The following is a 24,871-nucleotide window of genomic DNA, read 5'->3' as shown; positions in this document are numbered from 1 at the left end:
TTATTTTTATTTTTTATTTTTGATTTCAAAAATTTTCGAAAATTACTAACATTTTTCAAAAACCATTTTCAAAAATCACTAACTCCTTTTGAAAAATAATTTTCGAAAATTCCCTCCTTCTCTCTCATCCTATTCTATTTATTCATTCATTAACTAACATCTCTTCCTCACATCATCACCAAATTCGAACCCCCTCTTCTATCTGTGTTCGAATTTCTTCCTCTTTTCTTCTACTCACATAAGGGAACCTCTATACTGTGGTAAAGAGAATCTCTATTATTATTATCATTTTTCTGTCCATTCTTCCTTGTCATATGAGCAGGAGCAAGGATAAGAACATTCTTGTGGAAGCAGATCCAGAACCTGAAAGGACTCTGAAGAGAAAATTAAGAGAAGCCAAAATACAACAATCCAGAGATAACCTTTCAGAAATTTTCGAACAGGCAGAGGAGATGGCAGCCGAAAATAATAATAATGTAAGGAAGATGCTTGGTGACTTTACTGCACCTAATTCCAATTTACATGGAAGAAGCATCTCCATTCCTGCCATTGGAGCAAACAACTTTGAGCTGAAACCTCAATTAGTTTCTCTAATGCAGCAGAACTGCAAGTTTCATGGACTTCCATCTGAAGATCCTTTTCAGTTTTTAACTGAATTCTTGCAGATATGTGATACTGTTAAGACTAATGGAATAGATCCTGAAGTCTACAGGCTCATGCTTTTCCCTTTTGCTGTAAGAGACAGAGCTAGATTATGGTTGGATTCTCAACCCAAAGACAGCCTGAACTCTTGGGATAAGCTGGTCACGGCTTTCTTAGCCAAGTACTTTCCTCCTCAAAAGCTGAGCAAGCTTAGAGCTGATGTTCAAACCTTCAGACAGAAAGAAGGTGAATCTCTCTATGAAGCTTGGGAAAGATACAAACAGTTGACCAAAAAGTGTCCTTCTGACATGCTTTCAGAATGGACCATCCTGGATATATTCTATGATGGTTTATCTGAGCTATCAAAGATGTCACTGGACACTTCTGCAGGTGGATCCATTCACCTAAAGAAAACGCCTGCAGAAGCTCAAGAACTCATTAACATGGTTGCTAATAACCAGTTCATGTACACTTCTGAAAGGAATCCTGTGAATAATGGGACGCCTATGAAGAAGGGAGTTCTTGAAGTTGATACTCTGAATGCCATATTGGCTCAGAACAAAATATTGACTCAGCAAGTCAATATGATTTCTCAGAGTCTGCATGGAATGCAAGTTGCATCCAACAGTACTCAAGAGGCTTCTCCTGAAGAAGAAGCCTATGATCCTGAGAACCCTGCAATAGCAGAGGTAAATTACTTAGGTGAACCTTATGGAAACACCTATAACTCAACATGGAGAAATCATCCAAATTTCTCATGGAAGGATCAAAAGCCCCAACAAGGCTTTAATAATGGTTAAAGAAACAGGTTTAGCAATAGCAAGCCTTTTCCATCATCAACTCAGCAACAGACAGAGAACTCTGAACAAAATGCTTCTAATTTAACAAATCTAGTCTCTGATCTATCTAAGGCCACTGTAAGTTTCATGAATGAAACAAGGTCTTCCATTAGAAATCTGGAAGCACAAGTGGGCCAGCTGAGTAAAAGGATCACTGAAATCCCTCCTAGTACTCTCCCAAGTAATACAGAAGAGAGGATAAGATGAAGCCATTGACAAGGGTGATGCCTCCAGACGATTAGCCGTGCCGTGACAGGGCATTGGATCATTTTCCCGTGAGATGACTGAAAGTAGCCATTGACAGTGGTGATGTATCACATAAAGCCAGCCATGGAAAGGAGTAAGACTGATTGGATGAAGATAGTAGGAAAGCAGAGGTTCAGAGGAACGAAAAGCATCTCCATTCGCTTATCTGAAATTCATGCCAATGAATCTACATAAGTATCTCTATCCCTTTTATTGTTTATTTTAATCTAATCAAGTATCATGTTTAAATCCGCCTGACTGAGATTTACAAGGTGACCATAGCTTGCTTCATACCAACAATCTCCGTGGGATTCGACCCTTACTCACGTAAGGTATTACTTGGACGACCCAGTGCACTTGCTGGTTAGTTGTATCGAAGTTGTGTCCACACATAGAGCCACGATGAGGATTCAATACAATTATATATTGTTACTCTCACACAAGTACAAGGTGAGCCTGGAGATCACAATTTCATGCACCAATAGCTTTAGCAGTTCCTTCAGTTTCTTGTATTCCTTCCACTTTTGCATGCTTCCTTTCCATCCTCTAAGCCATTCCTGCCCTATAAACCTTAAAATCACTTAACACACATATCACGGCATCGAAAGGTAATAAGAATGGATTAAACATAGCAAATTTGAAGGCCAAAGAAGCATGTTTTCAATCATAGCACAAAATCAGGAAGGAAAACATAAAACATGCGAATTGTATGAATAAGCGTGAGAATAATGGATAAAATCCACTAGATTAAGCACAGGATAAACCATAAAATAGTGGTTTATCAACCTCCCCACACTTAAACATTAGCATGTCCTCATGTTAAGCTCAAGAGAAGCTATAAAGGATGAAGAGGAATGGTAGAATGTATGAAATGCAACCTATCTATGTGAATGCAGCTAAATGCAAAATATTTTTACCTACTTGGTTAAAAGTAAACAAATCTTTTAAAAACAAACATGAACTGAATTTCACTAATTCAAATCACAAAATAAAGTACAAGTAAACTTGCAGAAGAAAATAGCTCATGAAAGCCGGGAACAAAAAATCGAGCGTCGAACCCTCACCGGAAGTGTATATATTCTAATCACTCAAGTGTTTAAGGTTCGATTCTCTCAATTCTCTACTAACCTTGCTTTCTAAGGCTTGCTCTTTTTCTACCAATCAACAAAAGTTTAATGCACAAATACATATATCAAGAGGTCTTTTAAGGGTTGTAATGGGGTTATGGTCAAGGTAGGATTATATTTGGCCAAGTGGACTAAAATCTGAATCCTTAATTAACTTAAACTTTCCACCTAACTTTAGACAATCTATGTAATCATAATACCACATCTAACTATCCATTAACCATGTTTTCCACATATTCATGCATTCTAATTTCAAGTACAGTACATATGCATTGCTTTCAACACTTACTTTGGGGTATTTTGTCCCCTTTTATTTATTTGCTCTTTTTTTTCTTTTTTTCTCCTTTATTTTTTTTATATATATATGCCTATATTTTTTTTTCTTTTGTTTTTCTCAATGGATATGATTAAATTATTGAATGCATGAACATGTCCTAAACATTTCTTTCACATTTTCATAAAGATATATAATACACAATTCTTAAACCAAATGTTTCCAAACCCAATTTCCCCACACTTAATTCGTGAGCACTGTCACTAGTCTAAGCTAACCAAGGATTCAAATTAAGGACATTATTGTTTTCTGCTCGAAGTTAATGATGTGCTAAAGTAAAGAACAAAGGGGTAAAATAGGCTCAAAATTGGTTTGCAAGGGATAATGAAAGGTACGGCCATATGGGTATGTAAGCTCAGTGAAATAAAGGCCTCAATCATATAAGTGCATGCATACATTAAACAATGGAAATATAGAATCAAGCAAGACAATGATACAATTTTAGAGAGAACACCAAAAAATAAAATATTGGTTGATAAAATGCAACCAATTCAAATAAGCTCAAAAATCTCACAGATTTTGTGTGTTCGAGCTCTAAACCATGTTCCAGTATAATATTTCTTCAAGCAAGTTTAATAAAAAGTTTTAATTTAAATTAGTGAAATACTCTAAAAATTTTCTTGAAAAAGAAAATATTACTTTAACCAAGTAGTGGAAAAATATGCACAAAATCAAGCAAACATGCAAATGCAACAATGAATTAACAAAGAAAATAAAACATTGGTGTTGAGAACAAGGTAACTAACCCACAGAAGTCGGTATCGACCTCCCCACACTTAAAGATTGCACCGTCCTCGGTGCATGCAAAGATGTACAAGTGGACGGGCTGCTACAACTGATGCTTTTCTCCAAAAATTGTGCAGATGGACTTGTGTGTCTCCCCATTTAGAAGCTTTCCCTTTTCCTTCTTTAGTGGCCATCCTGAAAGAAGAGGAAAAAGAAGAAAAGTAACACAAAAATAAAGATAGGAAACAATTTAAAATATGGTTGGATTAATGCCAAATAGTGAGGGTCTCAATTACATGGTAGCTACAACATGCAAGTGAGAAAACAATAGAAGCACATGGCATACCAGTGGTGCAAAAGTTGCAACAATGGGGGAGAGAGTGTGGGTAATGCAAGATAGTGTAAGTTCATGTCAATTCAAGATGATATAAGTATCATGAAGGAGTAGCATTGACTTATGAAGAATAATTCCCAGTCAGAGTAAAACAAGTCATAAAGCACCAGGATAATGCAAGAGAAGATGCAATAGTTAAATAAGAAAATTTAACACCAATGGAAAAATAATAAATTTAGAAAAGAAAATAAAAATATTCACAAAATTAAAATGCAATGAATGAAAGTATGCAAATAAATAAAATAGGACGAAAGTGAAGAAGGATGAGAAGTTAAAGAGATGAAGTAAGAAAGAAAGAAGAAAGGAGAAAGGAGAGAAGAGAAGGAGAAAAATAATGGATAAAGAAGAAAGAAGAGAAAGAAAGAAATAAGAAGGGGAAAGAAAAAATTAGGATTGGGGAAGAGAAAATAAGATAATTGGCGTTGATCTGGATAAGCTGTGCGGCGCAGGCGACCCAGACGCGTGGTTCACGCGATCGCGTGGTGTGTGATAATTGTCAGGTGACGCGGACGCGTGGGTCACGCGATCGCGTAGCCTGATTTGTGCTATTGGCGCGAGTGCAGCTGTGCGTTTGCGCAACTCTCTGTTTTAAATGCATTTTGCTAAAAAATCTAGGTGACGCGTTCGTGTGGGTGACGCGATCGCGTGAATGGCATATTTTGTAAAACGACGCGGCCGCGTGGGGCACGCAGTCGCGTGGTAGGGCTTGTACTACCAGCACCATTCCAGCCCCACTCCATCATAACTCTCTGCCATACATCTCTTTACGTCGATTTTGCAGGGCCACGCAGTCGCGTGGGTGACGCGTATGCGTGGAAGGCTGATTTTGCAATTGACGCAGACGCGTCAGGGATGCGTTCGCGTGGGCGTGTTTGTGCCTGAGGCACGCCTTCAGCCACACTCCCGCATAACTCTCTGTAAGGTTTAGCGTCGCATGTGACGCGTGTGCGTGGTTCACGCGCATGCATGGAATGTGCTTTTTTTTCTTTTAATGCAAAATGCAGAATGCAGCATTCAGATGCTAATGCAAACATTATGAATGACACTAATAAAATTAAAATAAAATAAACTAGGAATAAAAGGAACAATTATACCATGGTGGGTTGTCTCCCACCTAGCACTTTTAGTTAAAGTCCTTAAGTTGGACATTCGGGGAGCTCCTTGTTATGGTGGCTTGTGCTTGAACTCACCTAGGAATCTCCACCAATGTTTGTAATTCCAATGGCCTCCGGGATCCCAAACTAGGCATAAAGAGCCTTCAAGCAAGTTAAAGCAATTGACAAGGCCCCAAGAATGTTGATTGCCATAATGAATTTCGGGGTTCCAGACTTTGCTTTTACACCCATCCTCTTGTTGATCATCATTTTTCCACTCGGGTGGTGAACAAACGGAATTCTTACGGAGACATCCAAACAATTTCCTAGACCCATTTAGTTGAGGTTTACACCAACCTTTGCATTTAATCTTTGAGCTTTCCACCATATTGAATCTTGCATGACAACTCCTACTACTAACCATCTCCCTCTTACTCTTAAATCCACAAAGAGCTCTAAGTTGACCATCTGTCTCAAGTAAACCATATTCAAGTGGAATGAGAAAGCTAAGGGATATGAATTTTACCCACTTGAATGTTCTATTGGATGGTAATGGCTTTGGGGGAGAGGTCTCCAACAGCTTTGGCAAGGTGATTTCAAGCTCAACTCCCTTGTGCTCTTCTTTGACAACTTCCAACTCTTTGCAAGCTTCTTCAATTTCAACCTCTTCCTCTTGGTAGCTTTCTTCCAATTCAATCTCTTCTTCATTGCTTACTGATAAACCATTATTTTATGATTTATATTGTGTTTAATTGAGTGGTTTTATCAAGTCTTTACCTACTTATTCATATAGATTGCATGAATTTCATAATTCCTTCCTAGTATTGTTATGGTTGAAAACTTGCTTCCTAGAAACCTTAAATTAATACATTTTAACTCTCCTTTATACCACTCGATGCCGTGATCTGTGTGTTAAGTATTTCAGACTTCATAAGGCAGGAATAGCTTGGAGAATGGAGAGGAAGCTTGCAACAATGGAAGGAACACAAGAAACTAAAGAGATGACCAGCGAACACTGACGCGAGCGTATGGCTCCCGCGAACGCGCGAAATGGAAAAATCGCAGCGACGTGAACGTGTGCCTGATGCAAACGCATGGATTGAAGTCTGCATGAATGACGCGAACGCGTGACAAGGAAAATCGCTGAGTGACGTGAACACGTGGATGACGCGTACACGTGACCTGCGCGATCTGCAGAAATAACAGAATACGCTGGGGGCGATTTCGGGCTGTGTTTTGACCCAGTTTTCAGTCCAAAAACACAGACTAAACCTAGGGAACATGCAGAGACTCAACACGCATCCACACACATTCAGATACATCGATATTAGGATTACTCTTAGTTTTAGATCTGAATCTAGAGGTGTGTTACATTGATAGTTTATGCTTTTGCTTTGGATTGTGGATGTTGAAGAGCCATTGCCTCCATGAAGATACTACTTTAGTTTGTTTCCTTATTTCTTACTCTTTTTAGTTGATTATTGACTCTATTCAAATAAGTATGTTACATTTTGAGTTTATTAATATATAGAGTTATTTTTATTTTTAATTAATTTTGATTCTCTATTTAACTTTAATTAATTATGTCTTCTTATATTTTTATGATAATTAATTTCATGTCAATGGAGTAGATCCTCCACTTGACATGGGGTTGATTAAGAGGAGACACTTGAGCTGGAATGCTCAAGTGTCTAGTTAAATTGGACGTTGTTGGCTAATTCTGTACCTGCTAACGGTGGACCTTCCTAATGGGGAGGACTAGGATTTGCAGGTAAGAGTTAGTTCAATCACTATACTTTCCTTTATTCAGTAAGGGTTAACCAAGTGAGAACAACAACCTCTTTACACTACACTTGAGAAGATTCCAATAATGATAGGACTTCCACTTAATTATTCCCCCAGTCAAGGCCTTTTATTTAGAATATCAATAATTATTCTTAGTTTATTTTTATTGCTTTAATTTACAATCACTTTTAATTATTCATTATCCAACTCAAACTTTTTGGGAATTTTCTGATTGATAAATTTACTGTATTTTTATTTCTAAAATTTGTGACAACCCTTTTTTTTAAATTGGTGAGGCAGATCTTTGCTGGTTAAGAGCTATACGTGCAACGCTATTCTCTTATTTGGAACTTCTTAATTGGTTAACTTCTGCCACGCATCAATTTTTGGCGCTATTGCCGGGGAGTTGCAATAGTGTGCTAAATTATTAATTAGTGTACATATTTTTATTTTTATTTTTGTTTTATTCGCATATTTTATTTTTATTTTTGTTACTATGAGCTTCATGTCTTTCTCATTGAATGACGCGTTCATTGCTTGATCCAAGTTTAGTCCCATTTGACCCTGAAATTGAAAGAACTCTTTCACATATTAGACGAACTCGACGTCGGTTAGCCTCTGAGGGTGGTGAAGTGATTGTTATCGATTCACCAGTCTCATCTGAGGGTGAATCTGAACCGCCATCTGAGAGCGAGACAAGCTCATTTTCTACTGATTGAGTTGATTCACGTGCAGGTGACATTGCAACACCTAGGAGAATTACCCTCCAGGTGGCAGGAGCCCCAAACTTCACACTGTAACCGTATCAAGTGCATCACCCAACTCTAGCTGCAAATTTTGAACTAAAGACTGCACTAATCAACTTGATGCCCAAGTTTCATGGCTTACCTGCTCAAGAAACTATTAAGCACCTTCGGGATTTCCAGACAGCCTGTTCTACTGTTAGGCGTCATGATGTAGATGAAACTTCTATTCTGTTGACCGCCTTCCCATTTTCTCTTGAGGGAAAGGTGAGGGAGTGGTACTACACTCAACCTGAAGCGACTGTTACTAACTGGGATACGCTTAGAAGAGAATTTTCGGAAAAATACTTTCCAGCTGAAGTTACTGATAGATTGAGGAAAGAGATTTCAATGATTATTCAAGGCGAATCCGAGACTCTCTACGAATATTGGGAGCGTTTCAACAATCTCCTGGACGCATGTTCTCATCACATGATTGATAGACTATATTGATCAGCTACTTTACTCAAGGCATGAACCCCCAGGATAAGACTACACTGGAAGGTGCTAGTAATGGTTCTTTGAAAAAGTACAAAACCACGGATGAAGCATGGCAGTTGATCAGCGACTTAGCTGAGTCCACTAGGAATCACAGACAGAGGCGTAACCATCCCAAGGCTGTTACCGAAGTTTCCTCTAGCATTGAGACTATTGCTCTTACACAAAGTATATGTGAAATGACCAACCTACTGAAACAGATGCAGTTGAACCAACAACAACAAGCTCAGCCTCACCCACCACAACAAAGCCAACAATTGGTTCCACAAAGAGTATGCGGGATCTGTGCTGATTACAGTCATTATACTAATGAATGTCCGCAGCTCCAGGAAGACAACACTGTGCCAGCCACTCAGAACTTGTATGACCGCCCGAATCAAGGACACAATCAACATGGTGGTAACTACAACCAAGGTGGCAACTATAACCATGGATGGCAGGACAACTCCAATCAAGGCTGGAAGGATAATTCTAACCATGGCTGGAGGGACAACTATAACAGAGGAGGCAGAGACAATAATGGAAACCAGAGGTGGAATAACAATACCAACAACAGACAGCAGAATCAGAACCAACCTTACAGAGCACCTCACCTAAGACAATCACAAGGAACTCAGCACAACCAACACCAAGTTCCTCAGATCACTTATTCTAATCCCTCATCAAATGACGAGATGCTGCGTTCTCTTGCGCAAGGACAACAGGACATGCAGGCACAACTGAACTCTAATCTGAATGGCTTGACTGCCACTTTACAAGCTCTCGTCTCCCGGATGGATTCCTCACTTAATTCCACACATCAACCTTCAAGCTCCAGTAGAATTCTTTCTCAACCACTGCCTAATCCCAAGGGTGGCATCAACGCCATCACTTTAAGGTTCGAAACCACATTGCAGGAGAGGAACCATGAGGAGCCAAGCCCACCAGAACACGCATCAGCTGAAGATGTGGTGGAAGTGGAAGATGCTGAAGAGGAAGAGGACATACAAGATATTGTTGAAGAAGAAGAAATTCAACCACAGAATGAAGCACCAAGGGATACAGAAGCTGCAAATCACACCCTCCCTATCCCCTTTCTACAAATCACAAGGAAGCCTAGAAAGCAAATGGAACTTGACCCCAAAATGGTAGAAATATTAAAAAAGGTTGAGGTAACTGTTCCCCTTTTTGATGTTATTCAATAAGTACCTAAATATGCTAAGTTTCTAAAGGATTTATGCATACATAAAGATAAGATTAATGAATTAGAAACTATTCCTTTAGGTAGTTCTATATCTACTTTAATGGGAGGTATACCTAAAAAATGTAGTGATCCAGGTCCATGTATGGTTAACTGTACCATTTGAGGTGTGATATTTTCTGACTTTATGTGTGATTTAGGAGCATGTGTTAGTATAATACCTTTGTCTATATATGATACTTTGAGGCTCCCTCCCTTAAAAAGGTCGGCAGCTCATTTTGTGTTAGTAGATAAAAGCATTATTACAGTAGTTGGAATTGCTGAAGATGTACTAGTGAGCATTAAGGGGCTCACATTTCCCATAGATTTCTACATCCTGGAAATGCCCCCAAATGACTCAGGAGGACCAACATCAATCCTGCTTGGAAGACCATTCCTGAAGACTTCAAAGTTCAAACTGGATGCATTCTCGGGAACTTACTCCTTTGAGATAGATGGCAGAACAGTGAGTTTTAGTTTAAATGAAGCTATGAAGCACCCTCCGGAAGACCATTCTTTCTTCCAGTGCGACATTATTGATGAAACCGTAGCTGAAGTTCACCAGGAGGAATTAGAAGAGAAGTACATGGAGCAAGGTCCAAGTGTGGGGACACTTTCTGAAAACAATGAGAACACTTTACCATTATCAACATCCCCAGATGATCCAGAGCCTAGTTATGAGAAGAAATTGGAATTAAATCCCCTTCCTCCACACGTCAAATACGCTTACCTTGAGGACAAGCAGAAGTTTCCAGTTATCATTGCAAAGGAACTCACCTCTCAACAAGAAGAGCAACTGCTCAGTGTGCTGAGAAAACATAAGAAAGCAATTGGATGGAGCTTGGCGGATATAGTAGGCATTAGCCCTCAAGTTTCTGAACACCAAATATTCTTAGAAGAAGGAGCAAAGCCTGTCCGTCAACCTCACAGAAGATTGAATCCCACCATCTTAGAAGTTGTCAAGAAAGAAGTGACCAGGCTACTTGAAGCGGATATCATTTATCCCATCTCAGATAGTGAATGGGTCAGTCTAGTACAAGTGGTGCCCTAGAAGTCTGGAGTCACAACAATAAGAAATGAGCATGGAGAGCTCCTGACAACTAGAGTGCAGAATTCATGGAGAGTTTGCATTGACTATAGGCGTCTCAACCAAGCAACTCGCAAGGATTACTACCCCTTGCCATTCATTGATCAGATGCTTGATTGCCTGTCGGGTAAATCTCATTATTGTTTTTTAGATGGTTATACAGGATATTTTCAGATTCATATAGCTCCTGAGGATTAGGAAAAGACTACTTTTACACGATCCTTTGGAACATATGCTTATAAAAGAATGCCTTTTGGTTTATGCAATGCACCAGCTACTTTCCAAAGATGCATGATGAGTCTTTTCTCTGATCTCATTGAGAACTGTATGGAAGTTTTTATGGATGATTTTAGTATATATGGTGATTCATTTAGCCTTTGCTTAGATAGTTTATCTAAAGTATTAGACAGGTGTGTCAGTACCAAGCTTGTATTAAATTTTGAAAAATGTCACTTTATGGTAAAACAAAGAATTGTACTAGGACATGTTGTGTCTAATACTGGCATTTCTGTAGATCCAGCAAAGGTGGATGTTATTTCTAGTTTACCTTACCCCTCCTCCGTGAGGGAAGTCCATTCGTTCCTTGGCCACGCAGGTTTTTACAGGAGATTTATTAAGGACTTCAGTAAGGTAGCACTGCCTTTATCCAGATTGCTGCAGAAGGATATTGAGTTCGAGTTCAGTGAGAGCTGTATGTAAGTGTTTGATAAGCTGAAGATCGCCCTGACTCAAGCTCCAATTATGAGAGGACCAGACTGGAGCTAGCCATTTGAAATTATGTGTGATGCTTCCAGCCATGCAGTAGGAGCAGCACTGGCTCAGCGCGAAGATAAGGATCCTTTTGTAATCGCCTATGCATCTAAGACTTTAGACGCTGCTCAATCTAATTACACTACTACGGAAAAAGAGCTTCTAGCTATTGTTTTCGCTCCGGACAAATTTCGAGCCTATTTACTTGGTACTAAGGTAGTAGTGTACTCAGACCATGCAGCTCTAAAATATTTATTAGCTAAAAAGGAGTCCAAACTAACGCTAATACGTTGGATACTGCTGCTACAAGAATTTGATTTAGAAATTAAGGATAGGAGCGGTAAACAGAATTTAGTGGCAGATCACTTGAGTCGCCTTGAGCACATTAAGGATGACTCCACTCCTATAAATGATAATTTCCCATTTGATGGCTTACAAGCAGTATCTGAAGTAGTTCCTTGGTATGCACCTGTAGCTAATTATCTAGTTAGCAACACTTTTCCTCCAAACTTTACTAAGCATCAAAGAGACAAGCTAAAAAGCGAGTCCAAATAATATATATGGGATGATCCATATTTATGGAGATGTGGTGCTGACCAGGTAATTAGACGGTGTGTGCCTCAATCAGAATTCCAGTCCATTTTAGAGGCTTGCCACTCATCTGAGAGTAGAGGACATTTTGGCCCTCAAAGAACAGCTAGAAAAATTCTAGACTGTGGATTTTGGTGGCCTACCCTTTTTAAAGATGCTGCTGAATTTTGTAAATCTTGTTTCCCATGCCAAAGGTTTGGTAATATATCAAAGAGGGATGAGATGCCTCAATAGATTATGCTTTTCTATGAAATTTTTTATGTTTGGGGCATTGACTTCATGGGTCCATTTCCAAATTCTAATGGTTACTTTTATATACTGTTAGCTGTAGATTATGTTTCTAAATGGGTGAAAGCAATTCCTACCCGCACTGATGATGCTAACACTGTTGTTTTCTTTGTTAGAAACCATATTATCTGTCGCTTTGGATCACCATGAGCAATCGTGAGCGATCAAGGCGCCCACTTTTGTAACAGGAGACTAACAGGATTACTGAAGAAGCATGGGATAGTTCACAAGGTAGCAACAGCTTACCATCCCCAGACCAATGGGCAAGCAGAAGTCTCTAACAGAGAAATCAAGCGTATTCTGGAGAAGATAGTAAAACCTCATAGGAAGGACTGGAGTGCCATGTTACAAGATGCACTCTGGGCATATAGAACAGCGTACAAGACACCCATTGGGATGAGCCCCTTCCGCTTGGTATACGGAAAGGCTTGCCACCTTCCAGTAGAGGTGGAACACAAGGCTTTCTGGGCTGTAAGAGAGTGCAACATAAATCTTGAGAAAGCTGGTGCTGAAAGAAAGCTGTAACTAGCGGAACTGGAGGATCTTCGCCTAGAAGCATATGACAACTCCAGGCGTTACAAGGAGAAAATGAAGGCTGTCCATGACAAACACATTAAAAGGAGAGAATTCAGACTAGGGGAGTTAGTTCTTCTATATAACTCCAGACAGAGGCTCATGCCAGACAAACTGCGATCAAGATGGGAAGACCCCTACAGAGTAGAAAAGGCAGAGCCATACGGAGTTTTCCACCTGCATCATCCTACTAGTTCCAAATTTCTGAAGGTCAATGGACATCGCCTGAAGCTTTATCATGGTGAGAAGATGAAGGATCACAAAGAACTAGAGGTTTTCCTCTTGGAAGACCCACCAATAGTAATAGAATGAGCCTGAAGAGCGTCCAACTTAAGGACGTAAAAGCAAAGTGCTAGGTGGGAGACAACCCACCATGGTATGATCGTTCCGTTTCAGTCTTAGCTTTATTTTCACTTTATTTTGTTTTTTATGATGTCAATGACTCTTCTCATCATCCATTCATATAGCTGCATATAGTTTGCATTAACATTCTGCATATCCTAATAAAAAAAAAAAAACACGCACGCGACGCGTAAGCGTCGCCGACGCGTCCGCGTCACAGGTGTGTTGAGAAGAAAAGCAAATTGGACAGAAAGTCACGTGAAATCGTGGCTGAAGGCGTGCCTTAGGCACAAACATTCCCACGTGTCCACGTCACCCACGCGAACGCATGCCCCTAAAATTCGACGTAAAGGAGGTGTATGGCCGTAAGTTGTGATGGAGCTGGGCTGGAATGATGCTGGAAGCACCAGCCCCATCACGCGACCGCGTGCCCTACGCGACCACGTCATTTTCAAAGTATAGCCATCCACGCGATCACGTCACCCACACGATCGCGTCACCCCAAATTTTTGGCAAAATGGGTTTGAAACAGAGAGTTGCGCGAACGCATGGCTGCCCTCGCGATATTCGCATAAATCAAGTCACGCGACCGCGTGACCCACGCATCTGCGTCACTTGACATAAATCACACACCACGCGACTGTGTGACTCACGCGTCCGCGTCACATGCGATGCACAGCTTATCCAGATCAGCCAAAATATCTTATCTTTTCCTCCCCAAATCCTAATTTTTCTTATCCCTTCTTACTTCTTTCATCTCTCTTCTTCCTTCTCTATTCCTTCTCACTTTTTACTTTCTCCCTCTTTCCTTTTCACCTCCATTATTAAGGTTCTTTTCTTCCTCCTTCTTTAGTTCTTAATTATTATTCCTTTTCTTTTATTCATGTTTTCTTATTTATTTTTATTTTTTTCTCATTATCTATATTTTCTTTTCCTTCTTTTTATTTCCTTAAATTGGTGTTAGAAATTTAATTGGGTCATTATTTATTTCTATATTTTACTTGTGGATTATTATGAAATTGTTTGACAATTAATATTACCTTTTAAATGGTTGCTTGCATGTTCTATCTTATATTTTCAACAACATATTCCCATGCATGCTAAGTGTTTGTGAAAAAGCCCGCATGGCAATGTGGTTTATTCTAAATTACTCAACTCTACTCCTTTAATGCCTATTTTTCACAAAACCCCTTTTATATTTTATTAATTTAATTTAATTGTTAATACAAATAGATTGTCAGTTTGAATGACTTTGTAATCTAACTTGGACATTGAATGCTTGATCTATGCTACTCATGCCTTTGCCAGCATGCCAATAAACATCTTGCATTTAATTGCCATAACATGCACTTACTATATTACCTTTGATGAACTTTTCACATGTAGTCTAGACCATGTGTTAACGATATCCTTCTTTACCGTGTATTGATTACCACCCATAGTGTTCGCTCCCTTGCTCGAACCCTTAACTTTACATATTACTTTCTCTTTTCTTTTTCAGGATGGCCACCAAGAAAGGTAAAGAGAAAGCTACTCCCAAACCACTAGCAAGGAGAGGAACATAAAGAGCATTAGTGGAAGAACCATCTTCAACAGCGGTGAAACCCTCAACAAAGCGAATCAAGAGGATCATCAAGGTCGATAAAAGAAAGAGCCTTCCCAGCAAAAGACACTGCGCGGTTCACTAACCGCTACTGTGAGCAGATGTTCCCCATCCTGGCAGCAAGGAACTATAACAATGAGCACCTTCTCATCCTCCCAACCCGCATTGCTGAAATTGTTGAGCCCCGCATTGAGTAGAGACACTGGGGATTCCTAGGGAGACAGCCACGGCAGGTTAATCTTTCATGGGTAGTAGAGTTCTACTCAAATTTTCACATGCCAACCATGCAATCTGTCTATGTCCGTCAGAAGCAAGTCCCCATAACTGAAGAGGCTATTCAACAAGCCTTAGATCTTCCCCCTACTCCAGAAGGATTAGACGCATTCCAAGAAGCCTCACTCAAGCGCCAGACATAACAATTTGACTGGGACGCCATTCTCAGAGTTAACGCACAACCTGGCAGCAGATGGATCTACGGGTACCATCATTGCTGACCTAAGGGCATATCGGCTTCAGCACTTACTTTGGAAGCTCGAGTATGGGCACAACTTATGTCTCATTACATCTTTCCGAGCACTCACGAGTCCTCCTTCACTGCAGACATGGCTATTTTACTTTGGTGTATCCTGCGATTTCACCATAAGAAAAATAGCCTATCCTCTTCAAGGAGGATACCATGGCTCTGATACCATGTTAGAAACAAGAGAGTAAACTGGAGAAAGGATTTGTGTATTATTGAGTGTATTCAAGTTGTCTAGTCAAGTTGTCTGGAATGATACAATATAGAAGGGTATTTATAGGTGCTAAGAGAATCGTAATAATCAATGCATAATATTCTATAATAAATATTCAAATATACTAAATAATTCTAATTACAAACCAGCACCTCAACTTACCAAGACACATTCGGAATGCTATGGGACACGTACAAATTGCGGGCAACTTACTTTTCCCCGCTTTGGTTTCAGATCTAGTTTCAGCAGCCGGAGTCTTTTATAGAGCTGGGATACCAAAGCCATGCTTCCACGAGATGATCAATACGTCCCTAACAGAAAGTATATCAGACCTCCAGCAACAACTATTAACCGGAGCACAGAACCAGCAGAAGATAACCATTCTTTTTCCACACCACAAGCACCTTCAACAAATCAACTGCTCAACCAGATACTTGAGAGGCTAGACCGGCTCGACCGGAAAGAAAAGCAAAGAGAGCGTTGTAACAAGTGCAGATTTACATACCTCAAGGAGCTGATTGTTGGAAATCAACCATCTAGAGAAGACCCAGACACCCCGGACTCCACTTCATTTACCAACACAGGGAGCCATGACGATCCCGACGGTGGAGATACTGCTACCTGCCCCCCTTTGTTCCTAACAGATGGCACCGAGGACAGTGCAAAACCTTAAGTATGGGGAGGTCGGTCAGTACCTAACTTCCGGAGGTAATTTCTTTTCCTTAAAATACTAATAAAATAGGATATTTAGTTAATTTTTCTTTTGTTTAGGATAGAATAAATTGCATAATAAAAGGTTAATTGCATGCATGTTCTACTTGATTGAAAAAAAATAAGTTTCTTTTTAAGACCCTATTTTTGAAAATTTTCACTAATTTAAAATAAATCATTTGTGTTAAACTTGTTAGAAGTTGTATTTGGAACATAGCTTAAAAAGCTAAGAACACACAACCTGTGAGATTTTGAGCTTAATTACATGGTTACATTATTTAACCATAAATATTATTCTTGTGTGTTCACTTCTCTATGATTGTAATCTTTATTTTGTTTCATCCTATATGTCCAATGCTTAATGTATTTATATGCATGCATATGATTGAGGCCATTAATTGTTTAGCTCACTTATCCTAAATAAGCCTACCCTTTCAATTACCTTTGTTAGCCACTTTGAGCCTTTTTATCCAATTTGTTCTATATTTTACCACATTACTAGCCTTAAGCAGAAAAACAATTAAATATCCCAATTGAATCTTTGGTTAGTTTAAGATAGAAATTGTGTGTTAATTGAGTATGGGAGGATTGTGGGAACATGGCTTAATAAGGGAATGTGTCATGATAAAATAATGGGAATTTGGGTACCTACTCATGTAAAAACTAGAAAAATTAAAAATCCATGTGCATTGATAAGCTATGTTTATTTCCTTAGTTCCAAAAAAAATCCAAAATATTTATTTAAATAAATAAGGGGACAAAATTACCCCAATTCTAAATTAAGTTAAGTTCAAAAAGATCGATGCATATGTGATAAAAATTTAAGAAAAAGTTAATACATGAGTATGAAATGCAAAAGTGAAAATTATGGGTAGCTAGGCATGATTCTAAAAGTTATATAGAGTGTATGTATGTTAGGTGAGAAGCTTGGGTTAACTAAAGATTCAACTTATAACTCACTTAGCCATATATAGATACCCTTACCCCTACCTTAGCCCCATTACAACCTTAAAAAGACCTCATGATGTTTGCATTAGTACATTAAATATTGTTGATTGGTTAGGTGAAGAACAAAGTTTAGAAAGCATGATTAGAGAAGAGTAGAGTGATTACCCTATACACTTGAGAGACTAGAGTGCATATACACCATCAGTGAGGGTTCAGTGCTTAATTTTATGTTCCCTGCTTTCATGAGCTATCTTCTTACAATGTTACCTGTTTTTACTAAATAAATTGAATTAGTGGAATTTGATTTACGTTTGTCTTGAAGAGCTTATTTATTTTTAAGCAAGCAGACAAGAATCATATAGTTGCATTCATATATATATATATATATATAGGTTGCATTGCATTGCATGAGTCTTACATTTCCCTATTCATTTACTTTATCTCCTTTAAATTAAGCATGAGGACATGCTAATGTTTAAGTGTGGGGAGGTTGATAAACCATTATTTTATGACTTATATTGTGTTTAATTGAGTGGTTTTATCAAGTCTTTACCTACTTATTCATATAGATTTCATGAATTTTATAATTCATTCCTAGTATTGTTATGGTTGAAAACTTGCTTCCTAGAAACCATAAAATAATACATTTTAACTCTCCTTTATACTACTCGATGCTGTGATCCGTGTGTTAAGTGTTTCAGACTTCATAGGGAATAGCTTGGAGAATGGAGAGGAAGCTTGCAACAATGGAAGGAACACAAGAAACTAAGGAGATGACCAGCGAACACTGACGCGAGCGCATGGCTCACGCGAAAGCGCGAAATGGAAAAATCGCAGTGATGCGAACGCGTGCCTGACGCATTTGAAGTCTGCACGAATGACGCGAATGCGTGGACGACGCGAACGCGTGACAAGGAAAATCGCTGAATGACGCGAATGCATGGATGATGCGTACGCGTGACCTGCGGGATCTGCAGAAATAACAGAATACGCTAGGGCGATTTCGGGCCGTGTTTTAACCCAATTTTCGGCCCAGAAACACAGACTAAACCTAGGGAACATACAGAGACTCAACACGCATCCACACACATTTAGATACATCGATATTAGGATTACTGTTAGTTTTAGATCTGAATCTAGAGGAGTGTTACATTGATAGTTTATGCTTTTGCTTTGGATTGTGGATGTTGAAGAGCCATTGCCTCCGTGAAGATACTACTTTAGTTTGTTTCCTTATTTCTTACTCTTTTCAGTTGATTATTGACTCCATTCAAATAAGTATGTTACATTCTGAGTTTATTAATATATAGAGTTATTTTTATTTTTAATTAATTTTGATTCTCTATTTAATTTTAATTAATTATGTCTTCTTATATTTTTATGATAATTAATTTCATGTCAATGGAGTAGATCCTCCACTTGACATGGGGGTTGATTAAGAGGAGACACTTGAGCTGGAATGCTCAAGTGTCTAGTTAAATTGGACGTTGTTGTCTAATTCTGTACCTGCTAACGCTGGACCTTCCTAAGGGAGAAGACTAGGATTTACGGGTAAGAGTTAGTTCAATCACTATACTTTCCTTTATTCAGTAAGGGTTAACCAAGTGAGAACAACAACCTCTTTACACTACACTTGAGAAGATTCCAACAAGGATAGGACTTCCACTTAATTATTCCCCCAGTCAAGGCCTTTTATTTAGAATATCAATAATTATTCTTAGTTTATTTTTATTGCTTTAATTTACAATCACTTTTAATTATTCATTATCCAACTCAGACTTTTTGGGAATTTTTTTATTAATAAATTAGCACTCTTCCCTGCAACTCAGATCTTAGCTGGTTAAGAGCTATACGTGCAACGTTATTCTCTTATTTGGAACTTCTTAATTGGTTAACTTCTGCGACGTATCACTTACCAAGGGCATGGAAGGCTGTGCTTCTTTTTCTTTGATCTCCATGTCTAGTCCAATAGGAGAGGGTTCAATTGTAGATAAGAATTCCTCAATGATTGAATCTATCTCTTGATCATCCCCTTCAAAGTCTTCAACCATGATATACCTTGGAGGTTGTACACCCTCCTCAACATCAATTTCAAATGTCTTGGAAGGAGGCTCTAGGACTTGACTTTTCCATGGAGGTTCAGCATTTCCTAAGTCTTCAACCGTTTCTTCCTCTTTAATAATTACGGCTTCCTCCAGTTGTTCTAGTACAAAATCAAACTCCTCCTTGATGTCTTCCATAGAGGGCTGAGTATTCGAGGTAGAGGATTGGTCCATGCAGGATATAAGAGCTTGAAGAGTAGAGGTGAGACTAGTGATAGAGGCAAGTGTGGTATGAAGCTCTGTTTGCCCTTGGTGAATAACACCAAGGGTGTTGTCATCTAGTGGAGGTTGGGGTGGATAAGGGTTAGGGTCATATGGAGGTGAATGGTGTAAAGGGGCTTGTGAGTATGGTGGTTCAAAGCTATGTTGAGGAGGTGGTTCATTGGCATATGATGGGGCTTGTTGGCAACTACAAGGGGGTCCATTATATCTATCATCTTGGTATGCACCTCGGAATGGCTCTTGACCATAGTAATCTGGTGGAGGTTGGTTGTCACGGAAAGGTCCACCATAACTATTGTCTTGGCATGCATTGTAAGATGGTCGTTGTCCATGGTACCTTGGAAGGCGTTGTTGCCGAAAGGATTGATTAGTTCTCGTGGCTCTTTCCATCTGTGATTGTTTCGACCTTGACGCATGTTCCTGTTATAGCTTCCATTCCTTTCAACAACATTAGGACCAAACTCAAAGCGACGGAGGTGAGAACTCATAGTAACTAATAAAAATTAAAAGCAAAAATAAAAACAAATAAACAAGCAAAATAAAATATTTACAATAACCAATAATAAGGCACACATTTGTAATTCCCCGGCAACGGTGCCATTTTGACGAACTGATTTTCTATCGGTAAAGAAATTTCATAAAAATAATCATGTTATAATTATAGCTTCTAAACCAGCAGAAAATCCTTTCGTACAAAAATTTGGTTGTCACAAGTAACAAAACCCAATAAAATTTATAACCGAAGTATTTAAACCTCGGGTCGTCTCTCAAGGAATTGCAGGGAAGTATGATTTATTATTGGTTATGGAAAAAAGGTATATTTTTGGGTTTTTGAAATAGGGAACAAGTAATTTAAATGGCAAGAAAAATAATCTTAATTATCATGAACACCAGTGCATGGTATAAGAACTGGAAATCCCATCCTAGTTATCCTTATCAGGTGTGATGAGAATTGTTTATTGCTCCCACTTAGTTAACCCTTACTAAATAAAAGAAAGTTAGGTGGACTAATCAACTTGATTCCTCAAGTCCTAGTCAACTCCTGTGGAAAGACTAGCTTTAGAGGGATCCAAATCAATCAGTAATTTCCAATTTTCAATCAACAGCTGCGTTTGATAACTCAAGTGTCACCAATTACTCAACCCAAGCAAAGGGGGAAAATCCAAATTATTTATATAATAAATAGAAGAAAACAATCATCAATCTAAAATACCTCAATGTGTATTAATTAAGAAAATCCTAACATGAAGGGTTCATAAGCCAATTTGGCAACATAAATAATTAACAAATAAAAGCATTAGAGTAACTAAAGTAATAGAGTAAATAAAAGTAGAAGAGAAACATAAATTAAAGGAACATCAAACCTGGAATGAAGAAGCAATCCTAAAATTAAGAGAAATCCTAATCCTAAAACCTAAGAGAGAGGAGAGAGCCTCTCTCTCTCTAAAACTACATCCAAAACCTAATAATTGTGAATTATGAATGTTGTCTTATGTTATTGTATCAATTGTTGTTTGAATGAATGGATTCCCCCACTTTATAGCCTCTAATCTGTGTTTTTTGGGCCGAAAACTGGGTCAAAAACAGCCCAGAAATTGCTCCTACGTACAAGTCGCTGCAAAGTCACGCGGAAGCGTCGTCCACGCGTTCACGCGGATTGAGTTTTTGCCAGGTCACTCGTCCGCGTGCGCATTGCCTGGCTTTGAAGCAGCTATGGCAAATTATATATCGTTGCGAAGCCCTGGATGTTAGCTTTCCAATGCAACTGGAACCGCGTCATTTGAACTCTGTAGCTTAAGTTACGTTCGATTTAGTACCAAGAGGTTAGGCTGGACAACTTTAGCAGTTCCTTCAGTTTCTTGTATTCCTTCCACTTTTGCATGCTTCCTTTCCATCCTCTAAGCCATTCCTGCCCTATAAACCTTGAAATCACTTAACACACATATCACGGCATCGAATGATAATAAGAGAGGATTAAACATAGCAAATTTAAAGGCCAAAGAAGCATGTTTTCAATCATAGCACAAAATCAGGAAGGAAAACGTAAAACATGTGAATTGTATGAATAAGTGTAAGAATAATGAATAAAATCCACTAGATTAAGCACAGGATAAACCATGAAATAGTGGTTTATCACTCCTCACTGTTGTCCCTTGAGATTTTATTTTACATAGAGGGGTAGGTTTAGAATATTGTATTTGAGTTTCATTCGGTTTCTTTTGTATAAGAGTTATTATTAATAATATTTATGTGATTATTATTTGTTGGAAATCTTTGAAACATGAGTTTAATGAATGAAAACAAAATTTTCTGGCATTTTCTACTAAAATTGAAACGCGATATTGAACTAAAGGCTTAATATTAGATAGTTAATAAGGAAAACAGGTTAGTAACGCCTTACTTTTGGTACGATCATGACGTACTGGAAGTTGGGTCGTTACAAATGGTATCAGAGCAGTTCATTCCTGTTAGAGCCTTGGGAATGGACTGACTATGCTTCATTGCATACTCTGAGTGTCTGTCATGCTTTATGACTTGTTCTGATAGCGAGAGTTTGAGTTTTATATGCATGACTGTCTGATGATTAACGCTGTTAGTCTACCATTGCATACCTCATGGTATTAAGTCTGGCCAACTTAACACTATTGATTTATGTATATGGGAACACTAACGGGTTATCATAGACAAAATATAAGTAATAGGTGATGCGATTCACGGGGTTTGGGAGCGTTAGAAGTTATGGAGTTAGTTCCGGTTTGACGTATAATCTTTATTCGTGCGACGCGAACTCGTGCTATCTCTTCATTGTATTCATTTAAATTCCTTATTTTGGATTTTCTCGTCAGCCTGTGATTTGTTTATTTTTTTTAAACGTACCTTATCGATCCTGTATACCTTTGCTTGCTTGTAATCTAACTGCTTACCTGATTCTCCTTGAATCTTCATTCTTATCCATGCCTATACTTCTATTTTCTTTTATTTTAGTTTGAACTTATTTTATTCTAGCAATTTTCGAGGACGAAAATTTTTCTAAGGTGGGTAGAATGTAACAACCCTAGTTTTTAAAAATCAAATAATTAGATATTTGTGATTTAATGATAATTTTATTTTAAGAAAATTATTTTGCTAAAGGTAATTAAATAGGGTTTCATGATAATTGAAGTTTAAATTAATTAGAATTTTTATATAATCTTTATTAGATATTTGGTATAATTGAAATTATAATTTTAATAATTGAAAAATAAGAAGAATTGTATAATTTAATTTAAATAAATTCTATTTTGAATGAATTATGTTATTATAATTAATTTATTTATAAATTTAAATTAAAGTTTCAGAGATAGAAAAATAATAGAGATTTATATGATTTAATCTAGAAAATTGATATTTGAATTTAAATTGTATTTTACAAAATATAATTAACTTGTTCATTTTATAATTTAAATTAGAAATAATTGATTGAACTTAGAAATATGTTGATAAATAATGTTCTTAAATATTTTTAATAGAGTATATTTGATTTTAAAATTATTCTACCCTCCAATTTTATCAAAATATCTATTCATATCTGTCCATATTCCTTTATAAAATCCCTAATTTCTAACCTTAATTCCCAAATTAAATCAAAAACCCTAATTCCCAAATTAGGAAACCCTAACCTTAATTTCCCCCTTTCCCCAACGTTTGAACGCAGCCTCACCCCCTTTCTTTCTAAACCTAACACAGAAACGGAAAGAAAAATTAGACACGGAGAGAAAGGAAATCAGATTGTGATCCAGGAAAGGTGGGAAGGGAGATGTCGTCGCCACGCAGCCGCCGTCCTGTCGCCAACGCTGTCGCAGGGGAAAACCAGAGTAGAGGCAGGGAGCAGCGCCGAGAGGGAGAAAGGCCACCGTCGCGTCTTGTTCACTGTCGCCGTCGATCTGCCTTGGAGCCATTGTGTCACGCGTCACCGACGAAGAATAGAGAGAGAGAGACGCACGAAGAAGAGAAGCCCTTGACCAGCCTTGTCACCGTCAGCGCCGCGTGTTGCCGTCGCCATCCTCACGAGCTGCCACCGCGTCGCCGTTACTAATCTGCAGCACCGCTGGAGGAGGAAAGCTCGCCAGTTCTGCCTCTGCTTCTAGTTTCTGAAATCTGACTGATGCGGGCAGAAATTGGTGAATTAAAAATTATTAGAATATATGCGTTGTAAGTATAGTTCTTAACTCACCATAAATCCACCGCTCAATTTAGACAGGTGTCACAGAAAATTGAAATTTAAAATACTGGGAGTATGAATCCCAGGTCGTCTCCTAACGAGTTGCAGGAAAGGGTGCCATTTTATTAATCAGATGTTTTCGAAAAGGTTTGAGTGGAGTAAACAGGAAATTAAATTGATGAAATTGAATAATGTAAATAAAAGCCTTGACTGGGAGTTGATTACATGGAAGCCCTATTCTTGATGGAACACTCTTAAGATTAATTGACAATTGAGAGTTATTTCGTTTAGTTATCCTTTACTAAGTAAGGGAAGGTAAAACAAGTTGGAATACTGTTCTATCCACAAGTCCCAATCCACTCTTGGGAGGATTGGTGTCAAGAATTAGAAAGCAAACTAACAATAACCCAATTATAATCTTTCTCTTGAATCTTCCAACTCAAGGGTTTCTTTCAATCAACTCCCCATCAAGTTAGGGAACTACTCACTCATTGTAAAGGTAAAATTCATAGCATATAAAAAAGAATTAAAGAAAGACATTGTAAATAAAAATTAAAAATAGTCAATTAAAAATAAAAGTGGTCCTTGTATTAAATAATCCTAAAAATATTCCAATGGTAAAATTAAACAAAGCAAAGAACATGGAAGAGTAAGCCAAGTAAAAAAAATGAACTAGAATGACGAAGTCCTGATGAGGTAATAACTCTTCTCAATATCCCAATGCAAAAAGCTAGAGAAACTAAAATCCTAAGAACTATCAATGTCTAGAGAGAAAAACCTAGGGGAGGAGTAAAACTAGATCTAAAAACTAAAAACTGTGTAGAATGAATGTTCTCTCTAGTTTCTGCATGTTCTCTGGCTCTAGTCTGCTGTTCTGGGCCGAAAATTGGGTCAAAATAGGGTCCAAAATCGCCCCCAGCAATTTTGCAAATTATGCAGATCGCGCATGCCACGCAATCGCGTCGCTCATGCGGACGCGTCATTCGCGTTTTGCTTCACCACGCGGGCGCGTCGTCCACGCCTCCGCGTCGCT

General features: G+C 38.3%; 1 non-coding gene across 1 annotated transcript; it reads right to left on the bottom strand.

The window, feature by feature from the left end:
* Positions 1–848: 848 nt before the first annotated feature.
* LOC148564155 (small nucleolar RNA R71) lies at positions 849–956 on the bottom strand. Its single transcript, XR_015885070.1, has one exon. It is a non-coding gene; the product is annotated as a small nucleolar RNA R71 (small nucleolar RNA).
* Between the last annotated feature and the right edge of the window lie 23,915 nt (positions 957–24,871).

The sequence above is a fragment of the Arachis ipaensis genome, chromosome B5, assembly GCF_059453495.1.
Source record: "Arachis ipaensis isolate K30076 ecotype BB chromosome B5, ASM5945349v1, whole genome shotgun sequence".
NCBI lineage: Eukaryota > Viridiplantae > Streptophyta > Magnoliopsida > Fabales > Fabaceae > Arachis > Arachis ipaensis.
This window is presented reverse-complemented; position numbering and strand designations above follow the sequence as displayed.